Raw genomic sequence first — 27,212 nt, 5'->3', positions numbered from 1 at the left:
TTTTCCAATTGCGACGCGATAAATCAATAATAACTTCTGATACGAGCACTGTTGTTTTAAAAATATACATTTATGTAAAAGTCCAAGTGTACTGTCAAAAATGGTCTCATAAATTGAAATAATTATGCAACCAGGCGATATATCTTTCTCTTTCTACAGACGTACGTAATATAGTCGAATAATATCGTAGTCGAAATCTATGAGTTGCATGTTACATGGGTGTGTGTATGTGTGTAGTTATAATCTAGAATGAGAGATGAGTTAAGTGATTAATTAGTTTGAGTTGCAAATAGAGATGATGAGGAATGATCGGAGTAAATAGAAAGGAAATGTACGTGTTCCTATATTGTTTCTTATTATATTTGTAACAGGTGAAGTAGGAAAATTATGCTAAAGATTGAGATACTTCATATCATACATGGAAGCTTTTAAATAAATTAGTAGCATTTGCACCTAAAAATAGATGTTTGCATAAGTACATGCGAGTGTAAAAGTTCTACATCTAAGGAATTATTAATAATAGTTTCGAATTGCATGCAAAATAATTAATTACAATATACTAATTGTTATTTATAATCCACTCACAATTTTAATGCATGCTGTAAATTTATAATCAAATAAAACACTTCACACTGCGCGCCCATCATAAAGAAATCACTCAAATGTTATACATAAATGGCTCAGGAATCGGCGTTCCAATCTTTCCAATAATTTTAAGGCCATTGCCTCATTGTCTAACTTCGATAACAATCAATACATTGCGTACTTGTACGTACACGCTATTTGCTTTGAAAACAATGATTTCTGATTGAGTTACAGTTTCATAACAAATGACGGTAGTTTCGTATAAGCACGCGTTATTACTTTTATTTCCGACGTAACATTGACGATCTTTAACAATAGGAATACAAATGTACTTATCCTACTATCCTACTTCATATCCCAGTGGCGGATTTACAAATCTGCCGCTAGGAGGCTCCTACTTTTTTTCACAACATTTACGATTTGTGTTCTATATTCCTCGTTACATCGGTTTTTTCCCGTTATAAGTATGATTAAAACTACGTGAATATTTCAGTCAGTTACTACTTTTCCAACCTGCTATGTAGTAACAAGTAAACGGATTACGGACGTAATGTCCATACATATAATTATAAGTTTTTTTGTAATTTCTGTAAGATCATAACAAATTTGGACTAAATTTGCCGCCCCTCCTGCCGCCCTAGGCACCCTTACTCGGGAGTAAGGAAGCCTAGAGCGGCAGATTTAGCCTATTAGCCTACTTAGCCTATTGGTAAATCTGCCACTGTCATATCTTACTAATATTATAAATGCAAAAGTTTGTAAGGATGGATTATGTATGTTTGTTACTCTTTCACGTAAAAACTACTGAACGGATTTGGATGGAATTTTACATATAGGTACACATTTTGATATAGTTAATGCACCAGTATTACACATTAGCTACAATTTATAATGATTTTATGTAATTTATAATATCTGTGCGAAGCCGAGGCGGGTCGCTAGTTATATACCTTGATAGATTTTTAAAACTTTTGTAAAGTACTATACACACGACGCCTCTCACACGCGAGTGACGTCTAGAATCACTTGACAGAAGTGTAGCGTGAACATTAAAGGTGACCCGATCGTATTTGCGACTTTCGACAAAGCATATGCGGAAATTCCCTGTTCTGAAACTTCTCGGAAAAGATTTAAACAATAGCAAAGTCGTGACGTCTCATTCAGGCATAGTATTGATACTTAGAATTATATAAGTTATTATTAACTTGATTTCTTATCTCCTAAAGAATTTTCGAGAAAATTTAGAGAGGTTCGATTTTCATGGCCGAGTACACGAAACAAATTAGTTTTGCGATTCGTTTGCGTAAATTTGTGACTATTTGTGATAAATAGTTTGTGTGTTGTGGAAATTCTGCCACATGTGTATTCCACCAACACGCATTGAAACAGCATGGTGGAATATGTTCCTAGGCGTTCTCCAAGAAAATGAGAAGAGGCCGACTGTTGATGATCACTATAATGTATATATTAGTATACTTTCATCCATACCTACAAGGACGGGTATGGTAAAAACTTTCTAGATCTATCAATATAGGAAATGATATATAAACAAAATAAATATTTACTTGGTTAAAGAGTTGTCTCGTAATGAAAAAACTACGTGATTTTTTATCATGCGCGCGCGCAGCTTATACTATTACGAACGTATGTATTATTTTAGTACAAATTTAAACTGTGCATGTTTTAAACTGCAGCCTCAATCATTCTAAGAGATCGTTAGACTTTTACGAACAGTGTAACATATAATTTTTACCATTTATTATATTACAAAGAACGTGAAGTCAGAGATTTGAAATACCTATAATAAATCATGTGAAATCAATTCGTCATATCGATAGCGCATAAACCAATAATTACCTTGATAATGAACGTATACATATATTTTATATTTATCGTTTATTATATTTAGTTGCAAAAAAAATAGTTCCAACCTTCATATTCCGTTACGGGCATTTGTAGATAATCTAGTAGTTCTATTATTTAAATAAAAAATATAAAGATTCCATTCATTCCATTCCATAAAGTTTATAGCCCGAACGAAGATCAAATTTAAAACTATTGATAATTACGCTATTGTTAAATCAATGCAGAAAACTTGCTAATATTTAGATTGTATTAAGCAATCTAAACAATTTCATTTGTTAGACAACGATAACTTTGTTTAAACAAAAATCCATGTCTATCCCACTGCTATAAATGTTGAAAAAGAGTAACTACTGAGTTTCTTGCTGGTTCTTTTCGGTGGAATCTACTTTCCGACTGGTATGTGGTAGCTTCACTTAATTGTAAAATGACGATTCAAAAGTGCTTCTAAAAGCCTATTTGAATAAAGATTATTTTGATTTTGAAAGACTATCAATACGTTACTTATGATAATAGAGAGAAGAGAGAAAGATTGAAACAAGTGAACATATCTTCCAAAGATGAAATAAAACTCTGTATCCGTAACCGAAAGCATCGGGTATCCAAAATAAAAATCCACCAAAAAAAAATAATTCGGTTACTATATGTTCGATGTAAGAAACCTTCATTTTATTTTATTTTCGCTGTTTCATATTTAACTAGCGACCCGCCCCGCTTCGCACGAGTGCAATGCTGATGCTAAATATACTATAGAATTTGTTTATTTACGACATCACATTACAAACTTCTGAAATTATCAGTGTTTCTTCATTATGTTGTACATTTATTATACCTATACAAAAACCTTCCTGTCGAATCATTATACAATATATATCTATATATCTATTAAAAAAACCGCATCAAAGACAGACAGCGGTAAGCAACTTTGTTTTATAATATGTAATGAAGAGATTTTTTAAAGTTATTTAATTTTATTTTTTGTGATATTACCAAATAATAAACTTAGTAATTCACCTTGTATTTCCCTTTAACAATTTCTAAATATTCCAAAATACGCCTCTAGACTGAAATGATTTTGTATCTATGACCGTATCTGAAGCCTGTATTTATTATTCATATATCCTTATAAATAGCTATCAGATTGCTTCATAAAATCCCTGATACATACTAAGTCTGCTACGCTAAGTCAGCTGAAAACGTGCTAAGTACTCTTTAGAAACTTTTACTGTTGTACCATTTTTTATCCTCTTTCTCATACAAAAGATTACGGAGAAATTTTATATGGATTTTATTGTAGTTTTTTATTACTTTATTCTATTGTGCCTTTCAGATTCCTCTATTACTGAGTTATTTGTTGATAAGGATGTTATATGTAATAACTTTGGGAACATTTTGAAATATTTAAGCGTCAAGCATCTTCTTCATTTATAATTGATTAATCTGACGACCTCCATGGTCGAGTGGTGTGTACACCGGTTTTCGTGGGTGTTTGTATTACATTCTTTACTTCTGATTTTCCATAACACAAGTGTTCTAGCTACTTACATTGGGATCAGAGTAATGTATGTGATGTTGTCTCGTATTTATTTATTATTTATTAATTGATTGTTTTTTATTATTTATTTATATTATAAATGTGAAAGCAACCTGTCGCTCTTTCACTGCAAAACCAGTGATCCAGTTTTGATTAAGTTTAATATGAAGTAAAATTTGAACTCCAGGGAAGGACATAGACTACATTTTTGCCTAACAGAAAACAAACTAACCCCTTAAACGTAAGCGACGCCGCGGGCGACTACTAGTAATAACTTTGGGAAAATTTTGAAACATTTAACCGTCAAGGACCATATTAATGTGTAATTCAGTGGTTTAAATTGACGGTAAGTGGTCAAATGCACAAATTATCACAAGCATGTGGCATGCCATATGTCTGACATATGGCACTTTGGCAAATGAATATCATATTCTATGTTGCATACACAAAAAGAGGTCAAATTTTTCGTTCTTGCTTTAATTTTTTATACAATGTAAAGTCAATATGGCCCAGTGGTTGGGATACACGGATTGACAAAATTCATTCAAGGCATTCAAGATTGGGTGAACAACCCTGAATGAAAACATCCATCACACCATATGAGTCTTCTGCTAAACCTTCCATGCGATCATAATTTGTAAGACAAATGAATGGACTGAAGACTGACTGATTTCATGATTGCTGTAGTCATGAATATATTAATGAGAAGATTTAAATCTTACTTAATTACATAGTATATATAACTATTTGTATTCGTATATAATAAGGGCCGTTATTTTATAATTCTTTTGTAAATAGATTTATAGTAAAAAGATCTCATGAAATTATTTAGAACATTATCACATGCTACATAAAATAATTACACACTTATACTCGATACGAACGAAAAAACATAACAAACTACGCTGATACATATTGATGTTAATCCTTGGAATATTATGCTTGTACACCCAGAGTAAAAGAACCTTCGTCAGTTGTCAAATTTATTCCTTTATCGAGTTTTACAGTCTTAGTACCTTCTGAATCTAACCGTCAAATCATTGCGGCCAGTTTGTCATTCTCGATCGGTAAAGAATCGTAAGATAATCGCTCATACTGACCACTCGAAAATAGATCTTAAGTTGACGAACCTTTTCTTATCCCGACTGTATCTAATTAATGTCGAATATTACACTTTGCCGTTTCATGATCGAATCTTACATCGTCAATGCGTTACCAACCAACCAACCAACCAACCAACCAACCTTGGAAACGAAGATGTCATGACGCTCATTCGCCCTTCAAACTGGTAACTAATACTTTGTGTATTGGCGCTGGATATTGGCGGACGAATCTTGGATGAGTTTTGGAATAATAATTTAAAGAATTCTTAATCGATATTATTCTTGTTAAAAAGGATGGGATTAATGTCATCGATTTGATCAATTACAAGTAATCAAAACAAATAATGCACCTGCGCACGTGGCTGTTAAGTCATTTCGTAGATAAATTTAAATCGCTTGAATTATTTGGATTATGATAAAGGCAAGCCAGTAATTTCCCACTGCTGGTTTAAGGCTCTCACTCTGTGGATTATTTGGAGCTTATTGTATCATGGTGTCCATGATGTACCATACACTGGCAAGATGTTTTTCTTCAACAACAGCCTGTGAATTTCCCACTGTTTGGCTAAAGCCTGCTCTCCCTTTGAGGAGAACGATTGGTACATATTCTATCACGTTGTTCCAATGCGGGTTGGTGAAATACACGTGTGGCAGAATTTCTATGAAATTAGACACATGCAGGTTCACGATGTTTTCCTTCACCGGCAAGCACGAGATTGATTATGAACACAAGTTAAGCACATGAATATTCAATGGTGCTTTCTTGCGTTTGAGTCCGTATTCATCGGTTAAGATGCACGCGTTCTAACAACTGGGCCATCTTGGCCTTTTTTTTTGGCCATCGTCTTCTTCACCAAGACGAAATGAATTCTAAAAACAAATTAAGCACATATTTATCTGTTTGAACCTACAATCAGGGCTTATCACGCGTTCTCGGCTCCTAAACCATTACTTTTAACGCACTATTAAGATAATTTTATAGGAAATATAGAATACATATAATAAGTAGGCAGATATAACGCGAAGGCCCTCACCGACCGTAGACACTGACATTGTAAGATATACTTACCGTCCCTTGAATATTGTCAATGCTCTAGCAACCTTGAGAACTAAGATGTTATGTTCCTTGTATTTCTAGTTACACTGGCTCACGTACCCTTCAAAACGGAACATAATAAATGCTACTAATCAGTAGTTTTTTGGCGGCAGGATACGACTACTAGTAGTCGCCTGCTTCGCTCATGTTTTAGAGTATTGGTTGTCATGTGTCAGGCGAAAAAGTATCTTATGTCTTCTCGGAGTTCAAGTTTGGTTCCATACCAATACCATACCAAGTTTCATCAAATTCGGTTCAGCGGTTTGGTCGTGAAAGAGCCACAGACAGACAGATTTACTTTCACATTTATTATATTAATTTAGATGTAATATTATACGAATATATTTGAATTGCAATATAAATATTCAACTACTAGATTATTCAGTATAATTCATATGATTTTATTTTTTGCGTACGAAATTAATGTATGTTCGTAATCGTCCTTATGATCTTGTATAACAAAAAGTATACCTTTCGTATAAATGTTTGATAAACTTTATTTTATTTTAAATTAAGCGACAACTGTTACAATATTTGCGGAAGATTGGCGAGAATTTATTACAGATACGAAAACCTTGGCCCATAAAAATTGTTTTGACTTTCCGTAATCGGAAACAAAAGTAATAGGTTGTCGTTTGTATTTTTATTATTTTTATAGTAGGTAGGTTAACTGGCAAATAAACTGAAGTCTGAAGCATGAATATATTTTTAATATCTTTATAATATCTAGATATGCGGTAGCGTGTCAGCCAAGTTCATTTAGGTAAATCTTACTTCATTAGATAGTATAAAACAGAGACGCTTCATCTGTCCCTGTGTATGCTTGGATCTTTAAAATTGTACAACGGATTTTGATATGCTTTTGTGATAATGTAGTGATTGAAGTGGAAGGTGTACATGCATAAAACATAAAAGATATTGCGGAGAAACACTGATCATTTTAGAGGTTTCTAACGTGACGTCGTAAACACAGTTTTTACGCTTATATTGAAAACATTAAATGTTATGTAACAAAAATACTTTGTGCATTTCATATAAATCAATATGACTCTTAACAGTATGTAATTTAAATGAATATTTTCGAAGATTTTAATAATTCAAAATGCAGATACTTACGGTTTGTGTTGTCTAATGACAAAAGCTATGTATTTTATACATGTGTTTTTATTTATTACTATCTGTATTGCAATTGTGCGAAGCCCGGCGGAGAATTTATTTCTTGTTTATTTAATATAATGGGTGTTTGTAAGTCAATTACGCCATAACGCCTGAATGGATTTGGCACAGAGATAATGTATGATTTGAAATAGCACATAGGTTACTTTTTCAACAAGCAAAATCACAGGCAGAAACTAATTCACATAGATGTTTCTTGGAAAAAAGAACGCACAATTTAAAAAAAAAATTAAAACTCATTTCTAAATGTACTTTGTATAATTCAAAATATATCGTAACAATTTATCGTCGCGAGCCGTCTGAATGTGTTGTATTTCATCAATGTTGGCGAGTGTTTGCGAATTTATAAATAGTTTCTATGAGCTATGTCCATTCCGCTTTCGTGAACTTTGAGATTAGATCTACAGATGGGAGATATTCATATAATTACTTGTCTGTTAATTGTTAACGACAATATTCTGCGTTTAGTACAATAACAATTAATATTTTATATTTATAATTTATATATTATACTATTACAAAAAGTGTTGATACAAGACGCTTGAACCAATATAGCGGGTTCAAGTCCGTGCATGCACAGCAAAAGTTTTTACTTAATTTCGTTTTCTTTTTATTTTGAGTTCGATGATCATTAAATATGAGTAAGTAAAAACTGCCTTACCTCTATCTACTCAATATAGCTTCAGACCTTCTCAAAGAGACGGCAGTTAGGTACTATGTTTTTGATTTTTTTTCGTTTAGACAGAGTTTTATTACATATCCAAGTACAGAAGAGTACTATATAACAGACTCCAAACTAATCTTATTTTATAAAATAAAAATGTATAACATTTGTACAAAACAAATGTGTCAGAGAATTTAGTTAGAAAGCATGCTTATCCCTTGAATACTATTCTAATTTTATACATAGGAGTAAAGGACTAAATGCTTTGCTGTTTGTTTTTTTTTTCTTTTAAGAAATTTATTAAAAGTAATATTTATTGATATTATAATAATTAACTAGTATTTATCAGTATATTTTATTGTATCCACTATATGTGTTTATTATATTACGTGTGAAGTATATTTGTTCAGTTGTATCGTTATTGTTATAAATAACCTGGAAATACTTACTGTTACAGTAACAGATTTTGTACTATATTTTGTTCATAGTTCTACATTTCATTTTAATAATATTTTAGTTCACGATGTTCATAAGTTTATTGTGTATAGTAAAATATATAACTAAATTAATAAAATGAACTTATAATATATTAATATTTATTAAACAGGATCGTTTTGCCCTCGTTACGTTACGCTGATCACGTAAAAGACAAAGGATTAACGCCTATCTTTCCCTAAAGCAGTCACTCTATTTCTCTACAGAGCATTAGTCAACACAGCTAACAGCAAACATCAATTAGTAAGGAAATAAACAGCGGTACAATAAACTAGCTGTGCCCGCAGCTCCGTTCGCGTTTGAATTTAACAAAAAAAAGTATTTGTTGCAGCCTATTGCATCAGCTATCTGCCAGTGAAAGTCCTGTCAAAATCGGTCTCGCCATACCAGAGATTCGTCAGAACAAACAGACAAGCGGACCGACAAAATTGTAAAAAAAAAATATTTGATATTTGTACCGTACAAATACAAACTCCAATATTATTATACGAAGAGATAAACGATTTGTTAAAGATTGCGTACAAAGGAACGAATACATATCAATTTTCAGTGCAAGTTTATCAGTAATAGATAAGAAATACGTAAATTACTAATGTTTAAAGATATAACATATATCTTTGTATCTATTGAGTGATTTGCGAAATCTTAATGCAATTTATTGGGGCTTAGTCTAGGGCTTTGTGTATCGGGAGGGACTGGTGAGTAATTTCGCAACGATTTCGTAGCCTATACATACAAAAGATGGCATTTTTTGCAACATTACTACAGTAATAGTATCTGTACGAAGGATGTTGTTGCTTACTTAGGCAAGTGTATTGGAAACGTATAAACAACACCGGACATATATAATGACGACCCGGAGGTCCCAGGTTCGATTCCCGGTCGAGTCGATGAAGGAAAATTTCATTAGATTTCTATATTGTCTTGGTTTTGGGTGTTTGTGGTACAGTCGTTAATTCTGATTTTCCCTAACAATAGTGATTTAGCTACTTACATTGGGATCAGAGTAATGTATGTGATGTTGTCCAATATTTATTTATTATTTTAAAATTGTACCATCATATAACGTTAAGAATATTCACAACTAAATTACGTCGTGAAAATTCCGAAAACATACTCTCAATAAAACGTATTTATTTTCAATCGATAAAATGAATTTCGTAATCAAAATTTCAACTTGATATTGGTACTTTATGCCATAAATATTTCCGTCTATCTACCCTTCGACTGATAAAGATATCAGTATAATCATTTAGCCGTTATTTTAATCTGAACTAGCTGGTATTAATTGTTTTATGACCTTCGCAAATAACATTTAACTATTAGAGTAATAAAACAATATTTTTCATTATATTTAAAAACATAGGTAGTTTTGACTAGGGATTTTATTACGTCATTTCGGATATGGATACAGATATATGAATAATATTTCACCGGTTTCGGATATTTCGGAAATTGTTTCGGATGGTTTCGGATAATTACAGATTATTTAGAAATCGTAAAAGAAAAAAGAATCTTGTAAGTAATATGATTTTATTCGTTGAGCTATTATTTAGTATAAGATACAATCACCTAAAGATCACTATTCATAATTATATTACATTTTCCAGAAGCTAATAAAGTACTATAAAAAATAAACGTTTTCGTTCACGGCTATGGAGCTCCATAAAATCAATAGTTAAATACAGAATTAAATTAATAGTAGAGCAACTTTCGTTTCGGAATATAGATACTATAAAATAAAAAGTTCAGAAATACATATCATCATAGTGCCTTAATACTAACATATGAACTAATTATACATCCTCAGCTGCCCAGTGGTTAGAACGCGTGTATCTTAACCGATGATTGCGGGTTCAAACACAGGCAAGTACCATAATATATATGTGCTTAATTTGTGTATATAATTCATCTCGTTCTCGGCGGTGAAGGAAAACATCATGAGGAAACCTGCATATGTCTAATTTTATCGAAATTCTGCTGCATGTGCATTTCACCCGCATTGGAACAGCGTGGTGGAATATGTTCCAAACCCTCTCCTTAAGAAGGAGATTGGAAGAGGAGGCTTTATCTCAGCAGTGGGAAATGTACAGGGTGTTACTATACATCCTTATAATAAATGTATATGAGATCATTACCTTACAAATAAAAGGAAAAAATCATATCATACAAAAAAATCTCTTTAGAAGTGTTTTTTGTATCACGACTTGTATTCTTGAAATGAAAACCAAGAGCTGTCATTTACAAACAATAAACACGATCAAGTTGTCAACATTTATAATACCAACTTCTAACCCTAAGAACATTAAGTTATTGTAGGTTATTCACGAGGTCATGATACACATTTGGTAGTCTGCAGGATAAATAATAATGAGTGAGTTGGTTTAGCCTTCACAAGGTCAACGAAATAGCCAGCGAAACATAAACTTGGTTTAGAGCGAAATTTATACATTTATCATTATAATCATTATTACATGGTATAAAACAAAGTCGCTTACTGCTGTCTGTACGTGAGCTTAAATATGAAACAACATCACATACATTACTCTGATCCCAATTTAAGTAGCAATTGTGATATGGAAAATCAGAAGTAACAACGGTACGACAAACACCCAGACACAAGACAACATAGAAAACAAATGATAACCTACATTGACTTGGCTGGGAATTGAACCCAGGACCTCAGAGTGGCGTACCCATGAAAACCGATGTAAACACCACTCGACCACGAAGGTCGTCAAGAGCTTAGATCTTTTAAATTAAGCAAAGGATTTTGATGCGGTTTTTTTAAACATAGAGTGATTCGAGAGGAAGGTTACATGTTAAATATTTAACTTACGTAGAACATAAAAAAACTCGTTTAATGTTACGTTCCGACATATTTTTCATTATTTTTACAAAGCCGGAAGATATTCACATTGCACTTGAATTAATTAGTTTAATTATAGAAAACATAGCGAATTAATTCTGATCATAAAACAATCAAAATTATTGTGTTGTTCACTTCACCCTGCATATTCTGTCTGAGCAAGAGAGACCTTTATTAAAAATAGATAGACATAATAAATATAAATATTGGACAACATCACATACATCATACATTACTCCTGATCCCAATGTAAGTAGCTGAAGCACTTGTGTTATGGAAGATCAGATGTAACGACGCTACCACAAACACCCAGACCCAAAACAAAATAGAAAACTAATGAACCTTTTCTACTGGACCTCGGAATGGCATACCCTTAAAAACCGGTGTACACACTACTCGACCACGGAGGTCGTCACATGGCATGCTGGCAAATAAGCTGCCCTTGCACTAATAATCATCTCTTACTAACTAAATGTGTCATGAACCTGGGGAAATACATTTTTTGGATGTATAATATAAAAAAATTGATATTCGGTAAAAGAACCAATGACCAAAGCCCTCATCATCTGTAACGACCTCTGCACCAATCAAAAAAGAGCATACCAATGGATTGCACCCTTGTCCCACCACGGTTCTTTTTACGAATAAAAATATTTTTGGGTTAGACCAACCATATAAAAGAAATAATTTGTATACGGTGAATGAACCAATGACCGAGGCGCTTATCATTTGCAGTGACCTCTGCACCAATCAGAAGAAACCTTACGACAGGAATGCGTTCTTGAGTGCATCCTTGTACTGGATATCCGTGGATGATCCGCAAACACTTATCAATCTTTTATCGCTAGCCTCAAGGTTCTGCAAATTTACTCCATACAGATAATTATTATAAATTATCTTTCATTGAAATAACAAGAATTAACTTATATTTGTAAACAACCATTTACTTCATAAATTACGGTTATATTACAAAATTGATACTTGAATGTTCTACAGTAAACACTTTTATCGAAAGAAGTAAAATGTTCTACATCGTTGGGTTGATTTCTTGTTTATATTGGGCTAATCAAGTTTTTGGATTGTTAATTTTTATGGTATATGTTTTCGGTCGAGCATGTAAGCCACATTGACCTTAAGAGAAAATATAACCATGCAAGGAATATTACAGAAATGCGCCACCAATATTGGGAGTTAACAACTCCACCGTCTGTTAGGTACCAGGCAGTATCTCACGAACAATGTTAGTTAGACATTTGAATTTTTTACAGATCGTGTATTTCTGTTGCCACTTTAATAAAAAATACTACAAACTGAATAAAATAAATATTTAATGTGTTTTTGCTCTTTTTATAGACACTAGTCGGACTCGCAGTTGGTCAGTTTTATAAATTAAATATAGTTACTCTGACAAATAAATGGGGTACCCGATGATTAGTGATTTATCATCCCTTACTTCGTCGATGCGTCAAGAGCCTTGAGAAATGAGATGTTATGTTCCTTGTATCCATGGTTACAGTAACCTTCAATGGTATACAACACTATTTATTGCTATTTGGCGGTAGAAAAAAAACGCTTCTACATAATAAATGCAATAATGTGGAATGCGGAAATTATGAATACGCTTCAAACGTTTAGTAGAACTTTACATATTATTATGTGCCGTTTTTTTATACATATAATTTACGCAAAATTGCTTTAAAAGCTATCGCTAAAGACGTAATGATTTATCACGGCCATTATGACGTCAAAAGGACAATTGAGTGAGCGTTAATGACATGACCATTGTGGTACTTTAAAGGAAATGTTTTCATGAATGACGATTTAGTTTAATGAGCGTTAATTTTGATATAAGTACTTTACTATACTATTTACGTTCGAATGTGATAACTATGTATCTGACAGGTGAGTTTTTTATATCGAAATCTGATACAAATTATGAAAACACAATTATATTATATATACTGTCGCTAATAAATTTGTCGCCCGCGGTTTCGCTCCCATTTAAGGGAATCGGTTGTGATAGAGTGGAGATGGCCCAGTGGTTAGAACGCGTGCATCTTAACCGATGATTGCGGGTTCAAACCCAGATAGGCACCGCTGATTCATGTGCTTAATTTATCTTTATAATTCATCTCGTGCTCAGCGGTGAAGGAAAACATCGTGAGGAAACCTGCATGTGACAAATTTCATAGAAATTCTGCCACATGTGTATTCCACCAACCCGCTATATATATACCCGTATATAAGCTTAATATAGATTTCTATATAAAGCTTATATACTATGTATAGTATATTTGAAGTTTACATGACACTGGCAAAGTTTTGCAAGTAGATGTAACTAAATGAACTATTTATATTAAAACGCGTTCGAACATAATTAGTATTCCAATGTCTTTGCTTATAGAACATATCTATATTCAAAATATAAGTAAAGAAGTGTTTGATTATTCGAAAAACAAAGCATACCAAATTACTTTTACAAAGCATTAACTCTATATGACTTAATACTACAATTTTAGAGTTAATTTCTATAAAAGAAGTGAAATTTATTAGTCTAATAGAAAAGTACCTATTATTAATAATTAGACGAAAATATTTCTAAGTTTATAAAACAATAAAGCATATGTTTCTGTAACACACTTACATAGACTCCGATTTTAACGCTGACAGTCATTGTAATGATGCGCCTGCGCAATAATGACATATGTGACCGGAAAATGTAGCGTCCTTCCTAATAGTGCATTAGTTTACCGACCACGAATACGGAAGCTCTAAGAATTATGGTCATCCTATTATTTGACAACATCAATGTAACGAATATGATCAGACAATGTATTTATAAGTTCAGATAAGATTTAATTGTTATTCAAACGCGAGCTATCAATATTTTAAATGTCTTTTTACTTACTTTTATTTTACTTACAATGTTTGTAATTTTCTGACGTCAAATCTTTCATTGTTAATTAAAAATATTGAATATTTTAAACTGACTTCAAAAAGGATTAGGTTATCAATTCGTCTGTATTTTTTTTATAGTTATGTAATCGTAAATCGACTTTTAAGTAGTCTAATATTTTTCATTACATTTTACTTAGGAGAACTCTAAAAAATATGTTGAATACGCAATTATTTCAATTACTTTTTTGGGTAGGTTAGAAAAATTTCTATACCCAGGATGGACTTCAGACGAAAAAAAGACCTCAAAAGCCATAGCTTCAGCAACAAGTTGTTTTAAAAAAAAATGTTTTATGGAAAAAATATTATAGATCTGTTAAGATTGATTTCTTGCCAGTTCTTCTCGGTTAAATTTATATTTCGAACCCGAAATTATTTTATATTTACTACATTTGGCGATTTAAAACTAGTTTAAGTCTACTTGGTTTCTAAGTTGGCACCATCAGTACCAAAATACTAAATTGTTGTGTTCCGGTTTGAAAGGTGAGTGAGCTAGGATAACTGCAGGCAAGGGATAAATCATCCAAGTTACCAAGGTTGGTAGCGCATTGGTGCTACAACGCCAATGTGATACCAACTTAAAATATAAAGTGCCTATTTTGATACTATACTTACACCAAGACGTGAATATAAATTTAAAACAATATAAATGATTTGTAATTTTTAATGTTTTATTACCCACTTATCGGTCATGCATTTGTATTATTAATTAATAATCTTTATTGTTTAAAGGACAAACAGTACAGTTATCTTTTGATTTATCACATAGCAATTTTATTAGGAATTTATAGGCCATGACATACACGTGTATCTCTGTATTTGCGTGTGTTGTGCTCACGTGTATACGGGGCATTGGTTTGCAGTTGACATTAATAGAGATCTCATTGAGGATGACGTATTACGACACTGATATCGACTGCTCAGCCAATTCCAATGATATTGTCGAAAATTCCTTATTTCTTGGACAGAATATTTATTATTTTTATTTTAAAATAACAAAAAGAATCCTGGCAAAAAGTTTTCATATTCGCATCAACAACTTGCAAATTAATTACATATAATTTTTGTTATTACATTTTTGACATTACCGACTCCTCAGATTTGATCTGTATTGCTTATACACAAAATATTCAGCCAAAGCAAAACTCTGCTAAACGTATACAAATTTTACCTATATCTCATAGATTTCTGCTTATTTTTTGCTTTGTTTAAAATGATAAATTATTCTGGCAAACCAAGAATGAGTTTTTAAATACCATTCGTCAATGGATATTATTGTTTTTTTACACGTAGCTTCAGCTTCTAAATGTATTTTTTTAACTAGTGTTCATCTACTCTGTGCTTTAATGAATCATTATCTGTTACTGTCAACTGTCAAAATAATTCCTTCTCTTAAATGCGCGAATATAATACAATATACATCATCAATACATAGTATAAAACAAAGTCGCTTACCACTGTCCGTCCCTATGTATGCACATAAAATTACACAACGGATTTTGATGCGGTTATCTTTATAGACAGAGTGATTCGACAGGAAGGCGTATTACTCGATACAAGATTTTGTAGATGATAAAAAAGCGTGTAATTAATACCTGTTGACTTCCACGCTGGATATGTTAATTAAAATAATTGTACTAACTAACATGCCTTTGTATTTTTTTAATGTTGAAAAAGAGTAACTACTGAGTTTCTTGCCGGTTCTTCTCGATATAATTTAGTTTCCGAACCGGTGGTAGCTTCACTTAATTGTTAATTGACGATTCAAAAGTGCTTGTAAAAGCCCACTTGAATAAAGGTTATTTTGATTTGATTGATTTTGATTTTAATATATAATACATGGACAATATAGTAAAGAAACTCTGATAATTATAGAGGTTTCTAAGGTAAAGTTGTAAATAAACAGATTCTGTAGTATATTTCGTATCAGCATTGCACCCGTGCGAAGCCGGGGCGAGACGCTAGTATATACGCTTATTAGAGGTTACTGAGTCCGTTTGCCTAAACTAACATACTTTATCATCCTTACATTAGTAAACAATTAATGTGTATTCTACATAGCTTAATACACGAACAAATAATATTATAATAATATAATTGTAAATTAATTATCTACATGTAATGTTAAACTAAACACGTCGGTAGCGTTTTCTTCGGTTGTAATGATAACGCTTTTTCAATGTTAGATAAGATATAGTGAATATTAGGGATATAAAATACATGTTGAAAAAAAAATCAGCCCTTGCTCCCGTATTGGGTTTAAAAAAAGAACATTATTATTTTCACTTTTAAGTGACAGCAGATTTCTACGTATTTTTTCTATTTTTTTTTAGTACCGGTGGCAAAAGTGCAAGAGACTCATCTGATGAAAAATGGATATCCGCTCATGGACTTGTTAAACACCAGAGAGCTTGCAGTTGCCTTAAAAAAACTTGAATAATAAGAGCAGCTTATGTTTATGCTGTAAGGTTACCATTACCTTAAAGGTCTTCATGTTTTATAACATCAACATCATCAACAGCCTGTAAATTTCCCACTGCTGGGCTAAGGCCTCCTCTCCCTTACAGGAGAAGGTTTGGAACATATTCCACCACGCTGTTCCAATGCGGGTTGATAGAATACACATGTGGCAGAATTTCTATGAAATTAGACACATGCAGGTTTCCTCACGATTATAAAGACAAATTAAGCACATGAATATTCAGGTGTCTTTGGCTGGGTTTGAACCCGCAATCATCGGTTAAGATGCACGCGTTCTAACCACTGGACCATCTCGCCTCGAATGGCGTAACAGATTACATTTATTAAATAAGCTAATTAAATAACAATCCAATTGTTTGTCTCGCCAAATATTTGTATGTTATACGATTCTCATTCATCATAGTATTATAGTATATGACGTTTGTATTTTCCAAGTGATACACTTAAAGCATTATATATGGAGATGGTTGAGTGGTTACAACGCAATCTTAATCGATGATTGCGGGTTCAAAACCAGACACTTATTAGTTTGTTTGTTTATTTATTGTTCCTAGAATGATACGCTATTTTAAAGCGTTAATCAATTAAATATATTATATATTAATTACTTAGCTAATATAAACCGAAAAATAATCTCTTAAGGTTTTTGAAAACAATGAACACAAAAGAATTTAAATTTATTTATTTATTAAAAGATAGCTATTGTGACAAGCGGAAAAGGTATTTACAAAAAAGGATTTATACGTTTATTTTGTACGTGTATTTACAACGTCATAAAAACAAAATGTGAAAGTAAGCTGTTAATGATTTTTCAAATTGCTATAGAAATATGAAAAATATACCAATTGTAAATTCGAATTCAGAATTCCAAAATAACATACCTTATAATCAATTTCCAAGAATCAATTATGCATTTTTGTGTTATTATTATCATCACATGATTTTCTGACATTTCATGGTGATGTACAGCGGTGAGTTTCGAATTCTTTTCTATAAAATATCTGCATAGTATTGATACTTATTTGATAAAATGTTTTTCAGCTAGGCATGAATGTTGTGAAATATTTCACCAGTTTAATCGTATTTTTTTTCTGTTGTGCAATCATAAATAATAAAATTTTAAATACATATAATCAAAGTATTCGTATATGTTAGACATAAGGTCATCGTCGTTGACATGCCTTGCTTAGTAAATGTGTATGTAATTTACATAAGAAACTAACTTTTATACATAGTACATATAGTACATATTATCTTGTATATATAATTCACAAATGAATAATATTTTAACAAAGAGCTCTAATATTAAATCCTTACTGACCAAAAGATCGTTATGAAATATATTATAGAAATACTCGTTAGTATAGTTACACTGACTTACTCATATTTCATACCAATAATACTCTTTGGCTGTAGAATAGGTAATATGTGGATGGTACCTACCTAGGTAGGTTTAAGCTCCTACCTCTAAATAACCATGCGAATCTATGAAATTACGAATATTATACGATAAGTATCATTTGTTTTCGGCCTGCACGTGTTTATCAATATTGTGATATAAAAACTTTTTTCTCTATTAATCGATACATATTTCAATAAACTAGTGTTGTGATGAAACGTATTGTGTCACACGATAAATGGAGAAATTATTCCGAGTGATTTATTGAACGATAAAACCAATTGAAATATTGCATTAATATATTGAAATCATCGTTAGAATATACGATAACAATTATCATATTTTACAACTTATAGTGAAAGAGCATATGTGTATGTTACTTTAAGTGGTGTTAAGACTAACTAGAAATAGAGACGAATATAATAATGCCACTGTGTTAACTTAAAATATATAAAAAAGGAAAAGGAACGACGTATGCCTATCATTACAGTCTGTATTTAAATAATTTATTACAATTAAACGAATAATAATAATGATTAAGACATTATTTACAGGGGAAAATGTATTATCAATAATTTGATTTACATAGTTTCATTTCAGTTTCGCTTTGTGAGATATATTAATAATATTGACAAAAAATAAGAATTTGTTATCTATCTAAAAGTGTATCAAAGTTTTGTCTGATAATTGTAAAACTTTATATTAATATTTACATTTATAAAGCATGTTATTATTATTATAATCATTGCTGAACGTAAATTAAATTGCGATTTGTCACGATAAATATTTCGAATTATTTATTTTCACTTCTTAATCCCTAATTAATATAATAAACATGAATTATAACAAAACCAAATAAAAATTATCGATATATACAAAGCTTAACTGTACATCACTCTAAATTAGAACTGACAACTAAATAAACTCAAACGAAACGCATTGTAAAATGGAAGGTATAGTTTTTTCTTAAGAAGAAATGTATGTCGTTTCTTATTCCTTTATGGTGTTCATATAAAAGAGAGGCCACTGGCCTTTGTTATACATTTTACCTGCACATTCCATTGATATAAATTATTAAAAAAAAAAATAAAGAAACATGCAATAATACTCACTTGCGGTCGTATTTTCTCCAGCTCTCTTAATTACTAATATCACAGGATTTTATAATTTTAAAATTAAATATATACACTTAAAAAAAAACACTTTATTTACAGATAATATATACACTGCCCAGTCTATAATTTTTTTTACCCCATGCAGTCTTTAATCTGTGGTTCTAATTTCGAAATGCAATTACATTTTTCGCGGATTTGCGCGGGAACCTCTGACGTAGAGTAACAGGTGCGTTTCGTGCGGCGTCTGCGAGTGTACTGTCATGGAGTTGTCCGTCCTTTGCCTTAATATCAGGTGTAGAACTCAATCAGTGATAATGATAAGAATACAAAGCGGCGTCTCGTCGGCTGTACGAGGGGGTTTCTCGAACTCAGCCGGCGTTGGACCGGTTTAAAAAAAAATACCGGTCAACGATCGAAGTGCGTGTGAAACTGTGAACTTGGCGGGTTTAGGGGTTAGGGCTGCCATTTGGCTTGTCTTTACGTATGAATGAAATTAATTTACATATACATATTATACTTTCTTGACATATCGTACGTTACGTTAATATTTCATAAAATATATAATATCTCTATGTTTCGCAAATTATAGGAAAAATGTTACAATTATTTAAAAAAAAAATTAAGTATAAGATTTTGTCCTTAGACTTATCGGATATTTTAAACATTAATGTAATTAAAAAAAATAGAATTAGTTCCAAACATTATATTGCAACCTATCATTCTAACCTTCACGGAAGATCAAGGTAATTTAATTAACGTTTTATCAAAATAATTAAATACTCTTTGGTGTATAACGTATTAAAAAAAAACTCGCATGACTTCTTTATAAGAATTTTCAAAATTAAATAACCGTCTGTTACAAAATTTTCTAGATGAAGTTGTGGCTTAGCGTTCAGTCAGAAAAAAAAATTGTATATATATGTTTAATATATTTTAGATTTGACCTCGATCACAGCAGCTGTTCTGCGAACGAATAGTCATTGCAATATACTATAAGTCTTGTGCTGTGTGCGCAGACGTAGTCGTCTCTTATTCAATGGCTGCAAGTATTTTCTGTGATATGGAACTGCTGAAACTATTAACTTCAGTCTACTACTGAGAATGATGAGAGAAACACACAGGTATTCATCATCCTCGTACCCTTATCCCAATTGTATTTGGGATCGGCGCAGCATGACCTCTTCCATACTTCTCTCTCTTCTCTCAGTCGTCGTTCACAGATTAACAAATATGTACTATATTATAATAATACTAATAATTGCAATAGAAACCTTAACCTTATGTTATGTGGCGTACTGTCAAATATAAAAGATACGAATCATAGACAATTAAATTTAGACATAGACAATTTAAAAAAGTTATAAAAACTTTTTTTAATTTAATAATTTAATTAAACCTCATTCGAATATCGGCGCAAACGTGTTAATATAAATTTATAACGACAATTACTCAAACGTTTAATATGTTTTGAATAAATTAACATATATTATGAGCAGAGTAATGTTATTTCGAAGAAATAGTTTCTTAAAAACAAAAGACTATAAAATTGAAATTAAACGAGATGCATAAATCAAGTCATATTATAAAACAGAACAGCAATTTCAAGATTATGTTATAGTGTAGCTAAAAAAGCGAATACTGAATTACTAGCGAATATTTCTAGTGACAGTAGGTACTTTGACACTCTCAGTCACTTGTAGGTAGGGCTTTATGCTAGCCCGTATTGGTACCCACCACCCACTCATCGGTTATTCTTCCGCCAAATAACAGTACTCAGTATTTTTGTGTTGCGGTTTGATGGGTGAGTGAACCAGTTAACTACAGGCACAAGGGACATAACATCTTAGTTCCCAAGGTTGGTGGCAATTGACGATGTAAAGAATAGTTAATATTTCATACAGAGTCATTGTCTTTGGGTGATGGTGACCCCTTACCATCAGGTGGCCCATATGCTCGTCCGCCAACCTATACCATAAAAAATAACGTGATAACATAAACTGGTCGTTTCTCACTAATTGGAATTTTCAATCGCTATGGATTGTGTATTCGCTATTGCTTCTCTATAATGCTCCGAGCGCTCTATCTGTCTTTTGTTTCTTATCTGAGCAAATCAATTAATAAATCACATTTTTAATTTCCTATACAATTTCATTTTTTTAATAAGAGTCTAATAATTAATAGATAATAACTTATTGTTAGTACATATGATAAAGAATATAACAACAGAAGCGTTTTATTGTTTATTTTGTACTAGCGATGACCCCACGCTCTTACTTTCCTTTCATAGTCCGAGGTACAAAATCTTTCATATAGTAAGGGAGATGACGAGACTTTTTTCATATGTATTTCTTCTTGATTTTTTAAAAGTTAAATTAATGACTATCAATTTATTTAATTCCATTAGGGTCCTTTTATAAGTAAGTGTCAAGTACGTAAAGTAAAAATATCAGTTCATTGACACATGCAGTTTTCCTCAACTTTTTCATCATAAGACAGCGTAAGATTGATTATTGGAACCGCTAAAGCACTAAAAACTAAGTGATGTTGCCCGGCCTTGAACCTGGAATCTTCCGTTAAGATGCATTTGTCAGCTATGAGACTACTTCGAATCAGTGATAAAAAATAAACAGACGTATGTGCCAGGATAAAAAATAAACAGACGTATGTGCCAGTTGTAATACATATAATAATAAATAATAAATAAATATGAGACAACATCACATGCATTACTTTGATCCCAATGTAAGTAGCTAGAGCACTTGTGTTATGGAAATCAGAAGTAACGACGGTACCACAAACACCCAGACTCAAAACAACATACAAAACTAATGATAATCTTCATTGACTCGGCCGGGAATCGAACCCGGGACCTCGGAGCGGCGTACCCATGAAAACCGGTGTACAGACCACTCGACCAAGGAGGTCGTCAAATGTATTTTAAATTTAACTCACTGCGATTAAAACCTCTTCAGAAATCATCTTTATATTAAGAAGGGTTTCTTAAGATATTTTTCCTTCAAATCGTTTCTAAATGTATGAACAACTTATAAGTGCTCGCTTGGATTACAAACCCTCGACCTTGTACTCTAATCCACTTATATTAACTAGGCCATTAGCGCTAACAAAAGTTAAGTCGACATTATAAATAGCGCAAGCCCAATTATAAAAAAAAAACTGAGATCAAAAGAACTATGTACAGTTTTGTTTAGTTAAAGATAACGCGGTGTCAGGTGTCACAGTGACACGCGACACGGCACAGATAACATAAGGTCCAATTTAAAGACAGGGACCACACATGTGTACTCCCAGCTAGCAACAAGCGGACTGCTTATTTTATAATAATAATTAACCTACTGTTGCCATGACAGATTTGGCAAATTAAGTCATTATTTTTAATATATTGAATTACGCTTTTTTTTTCTTTTTTACTTGCGGCTTGTGCACTGATCTTATATTGTACAGCCCAACAGAAATACTTTTTATTGTTGTGTTTCAGTTTGGAGGATAAGTAAGCCAGTGTAAACCAAGGCACATTTAAGTTGTAAAGAATGTTTAATATTTCTCACACTTATAATTTTTTTAATATCAATGATAACCCTTGGCTGGATAAATTAACACCTTTGCCAATAAACATTGACAGAAGAAATATCGTTAAAATGATTTTAGCGTGACCGACGATTATTATGAGACTTCGATTTTCAAATGTTAAACTAAACTTCTACCTTTCCGATAACTCGATTCTCTTAGAGATGTATAAAAGGTAAAATGACTCTTATATCTGAATACTTAAAGTTCAAATTATATCTATGTGTTGATATAACAATCGTAATTTAATCCGCTAGTAACAAAGGTCTTTTGTGAGTGATCAGAGGTTGTCTTAGTTTATATTTACCTTAAGTATAAATAGAACGAAGATATTTTATTATAAGACCCTTTTATGATCAAACGAATAATATTTTCAAATCACACGATCGTAATGAAAAAAAGTCGAAAAAAGGATTTAAAAAGTTCATTACATCATTTGATCATGAGGTCATTATAATAAATAATTATCGTTATATATTATTGTGATATTGAGATTTTTTAGTAATAGGCCAGAAAAAATAATAATCAGGTATTATTTAAAAGTATATTTATTTAATATGTATCATTACTACTATTTTTGAAATATTTATAAAATAGGTGGCAAACGAGCAGTAGGCTCACCAGATGGAAAGTGACTACCACCGCCCATGGACATCTGCAACACCAGGGGGCTTGCAGGTGCATTGCCTAATAGTTAAAACATGAACTTCTTTAATTGAAAATAACTGAGCAAGGAAATACAGCTATTGTTCTTATATTTGTCAACGCTAAGGCTATTCAACTTGCTTAATTTATTTGTCTAACATATTAACATACCAAAACATACATATAATAATCGATTGTAGTCATATAATATATACAAACTTTAAACAGTTCATAATGTACACTCGCTTTACTGTAATTATGATTTATGAAGGTAATTACGATTGGTTTATTTAAATAAATGTATTTATAAAAATCGTGCTAACCCTGCTTTGATCTCACGGAAGATCCGATCCCCTAACCGGTTTAGTAGCTATGCGAAAACAAACAATACAAAACGTCTGACATACTAGCAGACATATTTTGCCACTGTCGCTATGCCTTCACACTTTATTATTATTACTATTGTTTATGTCATAGATTAGTAGATGAGAATATGGGCCTGATGGTAAGTGGTAACCATCGCTAATAGACAATGGTGCTCTAAGAAATATTAAGCATTTCTTACATCGCAAACACGCAACCAACCTTAGGAACTAAGATGTTAGGGCCCTTGTGCCTGTAGTTACACTGACTCATCCTTCAAATAGGAACACAAAAATACTGAGTACTGTTGTTTAGCGGTAGAATATCTGATGAGTAGGTATTAATGTTGTATGTGTAAAGGGGTAAGCTGATTTAATTTAAGTTAATAATGCTACATTTCATACCAATTTATTATAAAAACGCGTTAAATTGCACTTATACCTCGATCTTTCTGGAGGGGGGAAAGGAACTCCTTGGCACAATCAAACCAATGAAAACCATTTTCGTTTTGTTGGGACAGCACGGAACTTACGAATAAATCCAACAAAATACGTCAAAACAATATAATAATTAAAAATAAGTAAATTTAAGTCACACTGTGTACGCCCAAGCACACCGGGTTTACCCACTAAAAAACCAGCGGTACCCTCTCCGTCTTTCGGCGGACGCCACGAGATCGCTTACGCATACTACCCTGACGCCCTGACGGTCGGCCCGCCTATACGGGCCTCCAACAGCTAGGGGGGATTCCCAGGGTACTGGAACCCCCCCTGGTCCCTACGGCGCCTATTGAGGCGGAGGGAGAAGGTGCGCGTAGCGATTTTTCCTTCTCCCCGGTCATCTTCTGCGGAGCGAGTCAGCGGCGGCATTCTTTTCCCGCTCCCGCTCCGCTGCTACCTTCTGCGACATGACATTTTCGCAGAAGGAGCGCATCTCCGACCAGCACATCTCGCTACCGAGCATGTATATGTGCCCCTTGGTGAATTTTTTCATATATTTATTTATAAATTTCAGTTTCATGTATATCTTGTTTTACTAAATATATAGGTCAACTTTATACTATTGGCATAAAAAATCATTTAAAAGAGGTTTCATAATTTTGGCGCGAAATGAGACTTTCAGTTTTTAATGAAATTTAAATTTAAAAAAAAAACCTGTCGCCGGTTCCGAAATTCTCACAAAATCATTTGAATAAAATCGAAGTTTCTCGGAAGAGCTGCGAGTTTTACTTGAATGCATGTTCTTATTAATAAAATATATAAATAAATTAAAAATGTTAAATTATTATGCTAAACTAGATCAATATAATTGCTTGATACATTAGCCTATAATTGAGATAGTTTTAGTAAATGTCTCAATATTAATTCTTTATTGTTCGGACAGACATAAAAAAATGCTATTTATAAGGAAAATATATCCAATTTAATCTACCATAGATTGAGGAGTAGTACGACACAACTTAGCATTGGAAAACATCGTAAAACCGATCAAATCCGAATTAAGATGACTATCCCAAATTGTCAACATTTATTTCTTATGTGAATATGATCTTTACACTAACGCAACAACTTGTAATATCATATGATAATATATTCATCAATTTGATACGTCGATTTACATGCACTTGCTTTCTCGGGTTGAAATGACGCGATAATCTATAGCGACGAATAGCGTAGAACGGCGCGATAGGGAGCTATTTCTATAGGTTTTGTAAATCGGTATTAAGCGGTTTTATTGAACTTGCCTATGCTACATCTAAGTTGTGTCGTACTATACTCGTTTCCCTATCTAAGTATACGCTGGATTTTCTGATAAGTGTCTGTAATATTCTACAATATGTTTGAGGTTGAACTCGGGCGGAATCGTAATTAGTTTACCGGAATACTTTAAACCTCTGCTCGCATTTGAAGACAAAACGATGGCATTTGATATACAACAACAACAGTCTGTAAATTCCCACTGCTGGGCTAAGGTTTCCCCTCCCATTGAGGAGAGAGTTTGGAACATACTCCAGCACGCTCTTCCAATTTGGGTTAGTGGAATACATGTGGCAGAATTTTTATGAAATTAGACACATGCAGGTTTTCTCACGATGTTTTCCTTCACCGCTGTGAACGAGATGAATTAACTGATGATAACACAAATAAAACACGAATATTCAGTGTTTCTTGTCTGGATTTGAACCCTCAATCATCCCTTCGCACATCATTTGATTTTAATATAATATAATATTTTTTTGATATATTAAATGTGATTATTATATTCATATAATAGAGCATTATTAAACGTTTAAAGTATTTATTTGCCTTATCAATCACTGTTAGATAGAAGATAAAACAAAGATGTCGAGTGGATAGCGAGATAATTTTGTGTAATCAGAAAAAATATTAACAAAACGACGTCGATCAATACAATTCAATGATTATTGAGTGATATTCTTTTTTATAGGCCATTGTGGACATGTGCCGTCACAGATATATATATATTTTTATTGTATAGGTTGGCGGACGAGCATACGGGCCACCTGGTGGTAAGTGGTCACCCATAGACAATGACGCTGTAAGAAGTATTAACTATTCCTTACATCGTCAATGTGCCACCAACCTTGGGAACTAAGATGTTATGTCCCTTGTGCCTGTAGTTACACTGGCTCACTCATATATTACCATTGAAAACAAATATATATATATATATATATATATATATATATATATATATATATATATATATATATATAAGTTATATGTGTAGTTCATTGTAAGGTTTTGAGTTACAAGAGTTATTTTAACCTGAACGATGTAACAGCGTCTGTCCTAACGATTCATTCCCGTGTGACAAAATTGAAGTCTTCAATTAGCAATTATCCTATACGACTCTCATAGGTCAAGGTCTTGGGCATGGATGTGGATGGATATAGAGGTAGAGGTCTACCAAAGAAACGATGGGTGGATTGTGGGAAAGGCGATATGGTTAGAAATAATGTTACTTGTGAGATGACGTCAGATGGAGAAGCATGGAAGACATGCTGCACCTCCAAGTAAAATTGGGATAAGGGCAGGAGGATGGATAGGATGGACTCGTACCATGTATCAGAAGATGATTTAATGTTGAAAAAGAGTAACTACTGAGTTTCTTGCCGGTTCTTCTCGGTATAATCTACTTTCCGAACCGGTGGTAGCTTCACTTAATTGTAAAATGACGATTCAAAAGTCCTTGAAAAAGCCTACTTGAATAAAGTTTATTTTGATTTGAATTAAATAGACAAGGTTTATTCTTTAAAATAA

General features: G+C 32.4%; 1 protein-coding gene across 2 annotated transcripts in view; it reads right to left on the bottom strand.

Moving 5' to 3' along the window:
- LOC124540454 (solute carrier family 41 member 1) overlaps positions 1-27,212 on the bottom strand; it is a 121,258-nt gene that overhangs the window by 52,356 nt on the left and 41,690 nt on the right. The window contains exon 1 of one of the 2 annotated variants that reach the window (XM_047118045.1): positions 19,333-19,605. The exons of the other annotated variant lie outside the window; for it this stretch is intronic. The gene's annotated coding sequence lies outside the window, so the exon portion shown is untranslated. Of the gene's footprint in view, positions 1-19,332; positions 19,606-27,212 lie in introns of those variants that run through there. 2 annotated transcript variants of the gene reach the window in all.

The sequence above is a fragment of the Vanessa cardui genome, chromosome 25 (genome assembly GCF_905220365.1).
Source record: "Vanessa cardui chromosome 25, ilVanCard2.1, whole genome shotgun sequence".
Lineage (NCBI taxonomy): Eukaryota > Metazoa > Arthropoda > Insecta > Lepidoptera > Nymphalidae > Vanessa > Vanessa cardui.
This window is presented reverse-complemented; position numbering and strand designations above follow the sequence as displayed.